Genomic DNA, 12,447 nt, shown 5'->3' on the forward strand with positions numbered 1-12,447 from the left:
GGTTGGCCAGATGAATTCATCTAATCAAAACTGGGTCTCCCTCGACCCTATCTCCTACAATTTTCACCATATGAAAATGATTCCAAGAGCAACATTACTCTAAATAACATTAAAAACAACTTTCATGTTGAGACCTGGAGCTAGTTTTTCTTGGAAAATCATCTTCTATGTTGAAACATTATAGGTCATTTTGTCTAAACCCTAATTTGAAAGTCAACTTCCCAAGGCCATAACTTGCTCAATTTTTATGAGATGAAAGATTTCCAAGTTGCACAATCAAATCCAAGATGTCTACTTCAACTTTGATGTTTGGAGTGGAAGCAAATTTAACTTTTATGAGCATGTGATATGAGGATACATTCTAGGTCATTTTTGACCTATACCATTGAACAAGTGATTTTTCCAAACTTCAAAAATGCATAACGCTATCATTATAAATCCAAATGACATGAAATTGGTTACCATTTTGAAGGTCTTTGAAAGAGCTACAACTTTGATGAAGACACTTTTCTCATTTGAAGCTCACATAAAACGTTAAGTAAGGTGGAATATTGAGATATATGACTTTACACTTAGGAAAATTTTCAACATGTTGAAATTTCCAAACTTCCACCTCAAATTTCACCATGATAAAAGCTCAAAATGAAAAAGTGTTCAACATCAAACTTGTTCCCCTTGATCCAAGATTTCCAAAGAACCCTAGTTCATGCATTTTGGATGAGGTTTGCTAGGTCTGCACATGGCTTTAACATAACTGCATCATTGGAGGAAATCAAATGTACAAACTTCACTTCACATTGCCTTGCCAATCAAGCTTCATTCAGACTTCAACATGATTAATTTTATACCTTAATGCATTACCTCATGGGCCTGTACATGCCCATGCACTCGTGCCATTCACATTGCTAAATTTGGACAAAATTTCAAGTGTGCAAATATCACTCCCTCATGCTATAAATACATGACCTCTGTGCTCAATTCAAACAGACCTTGCGCGCCAGCTTTGCCCCCCAATTCAAACCCTCTCATTCTAAAGTAAAACCTAAGAATTTTCAATTTGAAAATTGAGTTTGAATCTCAACTGTTGGAGATTCAAAAACTCCAGGATCCAAAGCCTTGCACCCTTGCTAATCACTTCCTGCAAGCTTCTCAAGTGTGATCAGATCGTGTTTGAAGCAAGCAACATCAAGTTCTGCACAACATTGAAGGTAATTTTCAGAAAACTTCATCTCTTAGATTCTCACTCAATTCTCATCAATTCTCTTGGATCTTTGGTTGTCTGAAGTCCTACCAATGTAGGCAAGAAGATTGAGTTACTTAGAGGTCAAATCGAAGCAATTCAGTTGACACACCTCAAAATTCAACTCCTCGTATCTTTCTATATATGTGGAGTTAGTTAAAATTGAGGTGATATTCGTGATCTACACCATTTTATCTTTCAGATCATGTCCTCCTTTTTCATTTATGTTATGGTGATGAAAGAACCAGTCCGACCAGGGTCATCGGAGAAGATGACCAGCCTTTGGCTCCGGCGATGAGCTGGAAGTGTTCTGAGCCATTGGATGGACCTATGATAAATCTCATGGCCATTTATTTGGTGTTTTGATGAGGTTTTAGGAATTTGACAAACCATATTTAATTTAAATGTATTATTTTAGTATTTTTTAATTTGAATAAATGCCAATCAATTGTGTTGACCTATTGTGATGACTTGTATAAGTTTGACTCTTGTTGTTAGGCCTTGGTCAAGGTTGATTTGACTTTGTCAAGTTAATATCATTGGATTTAGGGTATTGATGGAATGTACATTCCATCTCCCAAAATGAATGGATGATATTAATTTGGTAAAAGTCCTCCTTTGACCGATTTGAGTTTTGATCCATTCCCCTCCCTCTTCATCTCATTCCCATTCTTTATGCATTCATCTCATTTGGCCTATGATATCTCTAAGTCCTAAGGTTAGTTGATTGTAAAATCAACACAAGTATGGATGAGATTAGGACACCTCTTGTGCATATTCTTTTTGTGTGTGGTATGTTTCATGAGTATAGTCCATTATACTATGTCTCTAACATGCATTAACTCCAAAATTCTATTGCCCGACCTTAAATAGTTGTGACTTCTACATAAGTCCAATTACGATTGCTTAACATAGCGCTAAATTTTTGACACAAAAGGCATAACATTCTAGTTAGTGAGATTGTAAGTCTCCCCTCTTTCATCGTATTGTGTAGAAACTTGGCCTTTTTTCCTTCCTTTGGAAGATGTCTTGGTTCAAGGATCCATGCTTGTGATAAGTGGGTTGAGTGTTCTCCAAAGAATGACTTAAAAAAAAAAAAGCAAAAGCAAAACAATACTAACTTCTAACTCATTAACAACTAACATTTAATTTCATGTCCTTTACTTTAATGCCATTTAAATCTTAAGCTCTATTCATTTGCCATTATTCATACCATTCTAATTATTTATGTTAATGTCATTTTCCCTTTGTCCATTTGGACCATATTGTGTGATATATCTTGCTTGTGTATATTTTGTTTGTTTGTATGGTCTTGGACCATTAATGTACATAATAAGAACAAAAACCCTAAAAAAACTTTTGTGTGGACTGTGACTTGATCTTGGACAAATTGGACTTAGAATTTAGGCAACCTCCCTATGCTAAAGGACTTGGCCAATGCCAACTTTTGTGAAACCAAGTGATTGCAATTTGAAACTTCATCTGATACATCATTCAAGATCCCTTTGAGTTCATCTGCAACATGATCATTGTGAAGCTGTTATTTTGAGCCTGTGACTTATGGCATTGTGGAATTCATCTACTACATGGACAAATTTGAAGAAGATCATGGAGTGGCTAAAGCTTGGATGTGGCTATCTTTATTTGATGCCTTACTCTTCAAGTTAATATTGTATGCGTTGTTTGTTGCTTGATTCTAATATCCAAGGGAATTTAGGGTTTCTATAAGACATTCTTGTCTATTGGATTGCTACCCATCGGTCAGATCTTTTCATCTCTGAACTTTTAATTTTATGCATAGGATTAGTCTCTTCATCTCCTCCCCATCTCTTTAATTTCAAAATCTCTCCCTCCTTTTAAAAACTTCTTTGTTTGAACTTGTTATTTTTCTAAATTTTGACCACTTTGCAAACTAGAAACTTTGGCCTTATGCCATTGCATTTTCAAACTTCTTTTATTAATCAAACTTGTAAATAGACTTAACTATACTTGACCTAAACTTTCAAAAGCCAAAAAAGAACTAACTCATTCAAACCATTTTTAGGCCTTTGTGCTTTTCAAACTTAATTATTAATAAATGCAATGCATCCATTTTGAAATTTGTATCACGAATTACGAGGTTTTGATCCGTCATTCTTATGTTGGTACGTAGGCACAAGTCCGAAGGTCTTGTCAAACACAAAAATATAATTAATGAATTCTTTTCTCATCCCCCCATTCTATTTGTTTGAAAACATAATTTTGTACAAAATACATATGCACACAAAAAAGGGCTCCCTAGGAGTACCTAGGACACTTTGGGTGCTAATATCTTCCCTCTGTGTAACCAACCCCCTTACCTGTAATCTCTGGCATTTTATTAGTTTTGATTTGAAAACTTCTTACTTTTGGGTTTTGTTCGTACTTTTCCTTTTCCCTTGGAAACAATAAAAGCGTGGTGGCGACTCTTGTTATTTGATGTCTTACTTATCCATAGCTTGATGATCATGAATTTACCGCTACAGAAATAAGTGGCGACTCTGCTGGGGAGTAGTCTCCAGTGGGTTTAGCCTACTTTTTTGTGTGTATATAATTATATATATGTGATGTTTGTATATTTGTTTGTATGATATAATCTGCTTGCTGTGCTTGGTGATCTCCGAGTGGTGAGATAAGTTCTAACCCGAACTTGAGTGCAATTAAGATAGGAGGATGGTATAGTCATGTTCGACTTGTGTGGAGTAGTCCTTAACAACTTGGCTTGAGATCCATCTGCTCAATGGAGACCCTTTTGGATTTGGAAATGTCACACAAATATTTGTGGTTAGGCATTACTATCTCTAATTTGGGTTCGAGAAGCTGAGGACCCTAGAACATTTACCCCTCTTGGCCTATTTAGGACGTAGTGCGGAGACTGTTCAAGTGTAGACTTGATAACAGTTGTTACGCGATACTACACTTAAACGAGTTTCTCTTGAGAATACTATGGATCGATGAGTCAGTCATCTTAACCTGTAATATCCGATAGATGGAATTAAGACTCTGGGAACTTTTTAGAACATGATCTACATGTTTTTATCCTTAGTTCACTCCTTTGGGATGGTCCTTACCCAAACTCCATGCTCGTGACTCACAACAAACCCTTGATTCTCGGTTGATCCAATAAAGTCTTGTCAATATCAATGGAACTTGGGTGTCGATAAGATGTAAACCATAATCCACCTAAATGGATGATTGATCTTGACAATGACTTGATTCATCCCTTGACCTTTGATTGTTTGCCTTGTGTGTGATCCCTTATTTGTGATTGTTGCATTCATGCATTCATGCGCATCATAACATTCATCACACGAAAATTTCAAGGAACTGAGGTATTATTTGGATTATGGACGAAGGAACACTAAAAAGTACAGTTTCATATGTCCCGACTTGAAATAGTTAAGGAAGCTAGCATCTTTTGTATTAGATCCCTTGGACTTCAAAGAACGTCATGGGAAGCTTCTATCTATCTTGTCTGCGGATGTGGTTGAAGGACTCTTGAGTGTGTTGTTGCAGTTCTATGATCCTCTCTACCGTTGCTTCACTTTTCCTGATTATCAGCTTGTGCCTATGTTGGAGGAGTATGCCCATCTCTTGGGAATACCTGTTTCTAGCAAGGTACCTTTTAGTGGATTGGAAGAGATTCCCAAATCTCATCTTATTGCTGAAGCTCTTCACTTGAAGAAGTCTGAGATAGAGACTCATTGGGTGAAGAAAGGAGGATTGTTTGGGTTGCCATCTGATTTCCTCATCAAGGAAGCTACTGCTTTTGCTCAAGCCGATAGTGTGGACGCTTTTGAAGCTGTCTTTGTGTTGCTCACTTATGGATTAGCTGTGTTCCCTAACATTGACGGTTTTGTTGATGTTAACGCCATTAGACTTTTCTTGATTGGGAATCCTGTGCCTACTTTGTTGGGTGATATGTATTTCTCTTTGCATCTAAGGAATTCTAAGGGTGGAGGAACTATTGTCTATTGCATTCCTCTTCTGTACAAGTGTTTTATTTCGCACTTGCCTTAGACACCTGCTTTTGTGGAGAACAAACAATGTCTACGGTGGTCTCAAAGACTTATGTCTCTCACTAATGATGATATAGTTTGGTATGATCCCTCTTTGAGCAGTTTGGATATTATTGATTGTTGTGGTGAATTCTCTAATGTGCCTCTCATTGGTACACAAGGAGGAATTAAGTATAACCCTGCTTTGGCTCGTCGTCAACTTGGGTTCCCCTTGAGAGACAAACCTAATAACCCTTTGTTAGAAGGTCTTTTCTATCAAGAGGGTAAAGATCCCCAACATTTGAAGCAGAAGGTTGTGCATGCTTGGCATAACATGCATAGGAAAGGAAGATCCGAGCTTGGTCCGTGCGATTGTGTAGCTTTGGAAGCTTATACTCTTTAGGTGAAGAAAAGAGATTTGGAGTTGAAGATGCCTTATCCTTGTGAAAGACATATGTCCATGGTTGTGGTTGAGCCATTAACTTTCCCTAACCAAGATGTAGAGCAGTTGGAAGATGCGCTCGCCAAGATGAAGCAAGAGAAAGATATGTGGGAAAAGCGTTTCCATGCTTTGAGCAAGAAGCATGAAGAATTGCAGTTGGAGTCTAAGGACAAAGATGCACTTATCGAGCTACTTGAAGACCGAGTGACAAAGAGACAGAGAGAGCCGAAAGTTTCATCTTCTAGCATACCTCAGCCTTCTGTTGCTTGGAAGAAGATTGTTGATCAGCCTGTCCTCGAGAAGACTCAAATGAAGGCTTCTTTTGAGACCGAGATTCGACGCATTCGGAGGAAGTACGCGCCTTCAGCTAGGTCTTCTGACATTGTTGTTAGGGATCCTTAGGATGACTAGTGTCCTTTTCTCTTGCATTTTTCATTTGGTTCCTGAAATTGTACTCAGTGTAATCCTTCCAATTATATAAATGAAAAGAGATTTTTGGTCATATAAAAATTATTGCAATTGTTGATATATATATTTGCAAATGATATAGTAAGTTCCTTGAAAATAAAAATAAATAAACAAGCATTGCATTTCATGCATCATTCGCATAAGCAGGTTTTTCTTTCGCCAAGCTGACTCATTGGTACAATACTCGCGCCAATCATATCAGAATCATGGAACATTTGGAGCAAGAGAACAGAGAACTGAAGGATGAGATCGCCCGACTGACTACCATGATGGAGCCGGTACTAGCTGCTCAGAGTCAATCTTCTCCAACGCCCGTAACTCCTCCTCAGAGGACAGTTATTTCAGAGGTGGCTACCTCTATCATGCCTGCCGCTATCGCTCACTTCGTGCCTGCTATGTCTGCTGGATTCCCGTGGGGAATGTCGCCGAACTTTATGCCTGAAGGCTTTGCGCCTACTTTTGCTTCCATGCTGGCATCTAGCCCTATGTCTGTGCCACCTTCCATTGTGCACACTTTACCTAGTGTAGAGGACACCATTTTTCATTCTGAACCGTATGAGGGTCCGGATGTTTAAGAGAAAATGGATGAAATGAAGGATCAGTTTCTTGAGCTGCGCAAGGAATTTAAGACACTAAGGGGAAAGGATTTGTTTGGGAAAAGTGCTGCCGAGTTGTGTTTAGTGCCAAATGTGAAGATCCCGGTGAAGTTCAAAGTTCCTGACTTTGAAAAGTATAAAGGGAACACATGTCCGCTCAGTCATCTAGTGATGTATGCTCGCAAGATGTCTATCCAGACTGATAACGATCAATTGTTGATTCACTACTTCCAAGACAGTTTGATCGGTGCTGCGCTCCGTTGGTATATGGGGTTGGACAGTGCAAGCATTCGCACTTTCAACGACTTAGGAGAGGCTTTTGTTAAGAAGTATAAGTACAACATGGATATGGCGCCTGATAGAGACCAACTGAGGTCTATGTCTCAGAAGGATAAGGAGACATTCAAAGAATATGCGCAAATATGGAGGGAATTGGCTGCTCAGATCACTCCTCCCTTGGAGGAAAAAGAGATGACAAAGATCTTTCTGAAGACCCTGAGTTTATTTTATTATGAACGTATGATTGCTAGTGCCCCCAGTGACTTTACCAAAATGGTAAACATGGGGATGAGGCTTGAGGAAGGAGTCTGAGAAGGACGATTGTCAAAAGATGAAGCATCGTCAAGTAAGAGGTACGACAGTAGTTTTGGGAAGAAAAAGGACAACGAAGCTAATGTAGTAATCAGCGGGAGGTAGAGGAGGCCTCAGATCAGGAGGAGTCAACCATCCCGTCAACATCATCATCAAGTATCTTCAGTCATTCCAGTATTCTCTAATAATCAATCAACACCAGTTCAACAACAACAACGTCAACAACAACAACCACAACAACGAACAAACACCTACAACAACAACAATACCAACAACAATCATCATCAACAAAACTTTGAGAGGAAAAAGGTCTCTTTCGACCCGATTCCTATGTATTATGCCGAGCTGTACCCGTCTTTGGTTCTCAAGAACCTACTTCAACCAAGAAACCCGCCACAGATTCCAGAACCACTTCCTTGGTGGTACAAACCTGAACTCCGTTGTTCTTTTCATCAAGGGGCACCCGGACATGATATAGAGAACTGTTATCCGCTCAAATATGAGGTTCAAAATCTGATGAAGAGTGGAATGGTGTCCTTTGAGGACCGAGCGCTAAATGTGAAAGCAAATCCATTTCCCGCCCATGGAAATTCTTCTATGAATATGGTGGATGGTTTTCCTGGCGAATTTAAGGTTTTTGATGTTCGCTTTATCCAGAGGTCCTTAGTGCATATGCATAAGGACATTTTTTTAGTGAGTGATTGTGAGCATGACCATGATGGTTGTGCTGTTTGCAGTGTTAATTCAAGAGGTTGTGAGGTTGTGAAAAGGGACATCCAACGACTGATGGATGAAGGCATGATTCAGATTGTTCAATCCCGTCATGTAGATGACGATGTAAATGTCATAGTGCCCATTTTCAAGCAATCAAAAAGATTGATAATTCAGTACGACAGCAACAACAGTAACAATGTCAGCAATATATCGGTATCGCCGTTAGTAATACGGTTAGCGGGCCCAGTTCCATATTCATCTGATAAAGCTATTCCATATCAATATAATGCTACAATGATGAAGGATGGTCAAAAGGTCCCGTTGCCGACGACCAGCTCTGTAGTGAGTATTGTTGATGTTACCAAGGTGACCCGTAGTGGTCGTGTGTTTGGGACGGTGTTCCCAAAGGATGACGAAGAGGAAGACTACACCAATTTTGTGACGCATGGAAAGGCTTGCAACAATTGGATTGATGTTGATATTCCTGTTATTTTGCATCAATCTAAGTAATTGTTTTTATATGTTTTTAAAATCCTTCTCCTATGCCTAAGGGAGAATTGAACATTGTTTGGGCATTTTCAAGCTGATCATTAATAAAATTAATTCTATTCATCCACATCTATGATGTTTGTTTTTACTTTTTGCATTATTCTGAAAATGGTAATCACAAAAAATATAAATAAACAATATAATTGTCCATCTGCATAATATTTGGTCACAAATCCACTTCTCTAAAATCAAAATATCAAATCATTATGCAGGTTGGTTTCTAACCCCGTTCAATACAATGATCCTTCTCCTTCTCCAAAATTTGAATTCCATGTGTTTGAGGTCGAGGAGGAAAGTTATGAAGAAGTGAGTGATGAATTATCTCGTCTTCTTGAGCAAGATGAAAAGACCATTCAGCCATTCGAAGAGCAGATTGAGCTAGTCAACTTAAGTTAAAAGGATGATGTGAAGGAAGTCAAGATTGGGTCTCGACTGTGTCCAGATGTCAAGAAGGGGTTGATTGATCTTCTTCGAGAGTATTCAGATGTGTTTGCTTGGTCCTATCAAGACATGCCTGGTTTGGATTCTGAGATTGTGGAGCATAGATTGCCGTTGAAGCTAGAATGCCCGCCAGTCAAGCAAAAATTGAGAAGAACGCACCCTGATATGGCTGTGAAGATCAAAGAAGAAGTGCAGAAATAGATTGACGCTGGTTTCCTTGTGACCGCTGAGTATCCGCAATGGGTGGCCAATATTGTGCCTGTATCGAAGAAAGACGGAAAAATCCGCATGTGTGTCGATTATAGAGATTTGAATAAAGCCAGTCCGAAAGATGATTTCCCTCTGCCACACATTGATATGTTGGTAGACAATACTTCTAAATTCAAAGTCTTTTCGTTTATGGATGGACTTTCCAGATATAATCAGATCAAGATGGCACCCGAAGATATGGAGAAGACCATATTCATTACGCCTTGGGGAACATTCTGTTATAGAGTGATGCCTTTTGGTCTAAAGAATGTTGGTGCAACTTACCAAAGAGCAATGACTACTCTTTTTCATGATATGATGCATAAAGAGATTGAAGTCTATGTTGATGACATGATTGCTAAATCAATTAACAAAGAGGAACATGTTGAGCATTTGTTGAAGCTATTCCAGCGTTTGAGGAAGTATAAACTCTGCTTGAATCCCAATAAATGTACTTTTGGTGGTCATTCTGGTAAGTTGTTGGGCTTTATTGTCAGCGAGAAGGGTATGAAGTTGATCCTGCCAAGGTCAAAGCAATACAAGAGATGCTTGCGCCCAAAACTGAGAAGCAAGTCAGAGGTTTTCTCGGTCGCTTGAATTATATTTCCAGATTTATTTCACACATTACTGCCACATGTGCACCTATATTCAAGCTTCTTTGGAAAGATCAGTCTTGTGATTGGATCGAAGATTGCCAGAAAGCTTTTGACAATATCAAGGAATATCTGCTTGAACCTTTGATTTTATCTCCACCTGTTGAAGGAAGACTGTTGATCAGGTATTTGACTGTGCTTGAAGATAGTATGGGTTGTGTTCTTGGTCAGCAAGATGAGACTGGAAAGAAATAATTTGCAATTTACTACCTCAGTAAGAAGTTCACCGACTATGAGACTCGATATTCTATGCTTGAGAAGACTTGTTACGCATTGGCTTGGGCTGCTAAGCGTCTGCGTCAATATATGTTAAATCATACCACTTGGTTGATCTCCAAAATGGATCTGATCAAGTATATATTTGAGAAGCCTACCTTAACTGGGAGAATTGCCCGTTGGCAGATGTTGTTATCCGATTATGATATCGAATACCGATCTCAGAAAGCGATCAAAGGTAGTATCTTGGCTTACCATTTGGCTCACCAACCGATTGAAGATTACCAGTCAGTGCAGTATGATTTTCCTGATGAAGAGATCTTGTACTTGAAAATGAAAGATTGTGATGAACCATTGTTTGAAGAAGGGCCAGAACCTGGTTCCCGTTGGGGCATGGTATTTGATGGAGCTGTTAATCAATATGGTAATGGTATTGGGGCAGTGATTATTACTCCTCAAGGCACACATTTTCCATTAACAACTAGATTGACTCTCAAGTGTACAAACAATATGGCAGAATATGAAGCTTGCATTATGGGGCTCGAAGAGGCCATTGATCTCAGAATCAAGCATTTAGATGTCTTTGGAGATTCGACTTTGGTTGTGAATCAGATCAAAGGTGAATGGGAGACAAATCAACCCGGTTTAATACCATATAGATATTATGCTAGGAGGATTTCAACTTTCTTTACAAAAGTTGAGTTTCATCATATCCCTCGAGATGAAAACCGGATGGCAGATGCTCTTGCAACGTTGGCATCAATGATTGTAGTAAAATATTGGAATGAAGTTCCCAATTTGACTGTAATGCGTCTTGATAGGCTAGCACATGTGTTTGCTATTGAAGAAGTCAAAGATGAGAAGCCGTGGTATTACGACATCAAATGTTTCCTCCAAAGTCAGATTTACCCGTCTGGGGCATCATTGAAAGATAAGAAGACTTTGAGAAGATTAGCCGACAATTTCTACTTGAATGGTGATGTACTCTACAAGAGAAACTTCGACATGGTTTTGCTCAGATGCGTGGATAGACACGAAGTAGACTTGTTGATGACTGAAGTGCATGAAGGTTCCTTTGGTACTCATTCCAATGGACATGCAATGGCGAAGAAGATGTTGCGAGCAAGTTACTATTGGCTGACAATGGAATCTGACTGTTGCAAGTTTGTGAATAAACGCCATAAGTGTCAAATATATGCAGATAAGATTCATGTTCCTCCTACACTATTGAATGTTATTTCTTCCCCATGGCCCTTCTCCATGTGGGGAATTGATATGATTGGGATGATTGAGCCCAAAGCTTCGAATGGACATTGTTTCATTTTGGTGGCTATTGATTACTTCACAAAGTGGGTTGAAGCGGCATCGTATGCGAAGGTAACCAAGCAAGTTATTGTAAGGTTTATCAAGAATATATGCCGTTATGGTGTGCCAAGTAAGACCATTACTGATAATGGATCGGACTTGAATAACAATATGGTGGAAGCTCTTTGTAAAGACTTCAAGATTGCACATCATAGTTCTTCTCCCTACAGACCTAAGATGAATGGGGATGTTGAAGCTGCGAATAAGAACATCAAGAAGATTATTCAGAAGATGGTTGTCAAACATAAAGATTGGCATGAGATGCTCCCATTTTCTTTACACGGGTATCGTACATCCATCCGCACCTCAACATGGGCAACTCCTTTTTCTCTTGTATATGGCATGGAAACAGTGCTCCCCGTAGAAGTTGAGATTCCTTCATTACATGTGCTCATGGAAACCAAGTTGACTGAGGTTGAATGGTGTCAGACCAGGTTTGATCAGCTGAGTTTGATAGAAGAGAAGAGATTAACTGCCACGTGTCATGGTCAATTATATTAGCAAAGGATGAAGAAAGCTTTTGACAAGAAGGTCAAACCTCGTGTGTTCAGAGAAGGTGACCTTGTGCTCAATAAGATTCTATCGTTCAAACCAGATTCTAGGGGCAAATGGACTCCTAATTATGAAGGCCCATATGTTGTTAAGAGAGCCTTTTCAGGCGGCGCCTTGATTCTTACAACTATGGATGGTGAAGAGTTCACTCGTCCTGTGAATGCAGATGCAGTCAAGAAATACTTCGCCTAAAAAAAGAAACGAACAACTCGCTAAGTTGAAAACCCGAAAGGGCGGCTTAGGCAAAAATAAGCGTCTCGATGGATTGAAAACCCGAAAGGGCGATTCAGGCAAAAGTTAGAGACATAAAACAGAAAGAATTTCCCGATAAGTTGAGTACCCCATCTTGGGGAAA

This window comes from Lathyrus oleraceus, chromosome 5, assembly GCF_024323335.1.
Source record: "Lathyrus oleraceus cultivar Zhongwan6 chromosome 5, CAAS_Psat_ZW6_1.0, whole genome shotgun sequence".
Classification (NCBI taxonomy): Eukaryota; Viridiplantae; Streptophyta; class Magnoliopsida; order Fabales; family Fabaceae; genus Lathyrus; species Lathyrus oleraceus.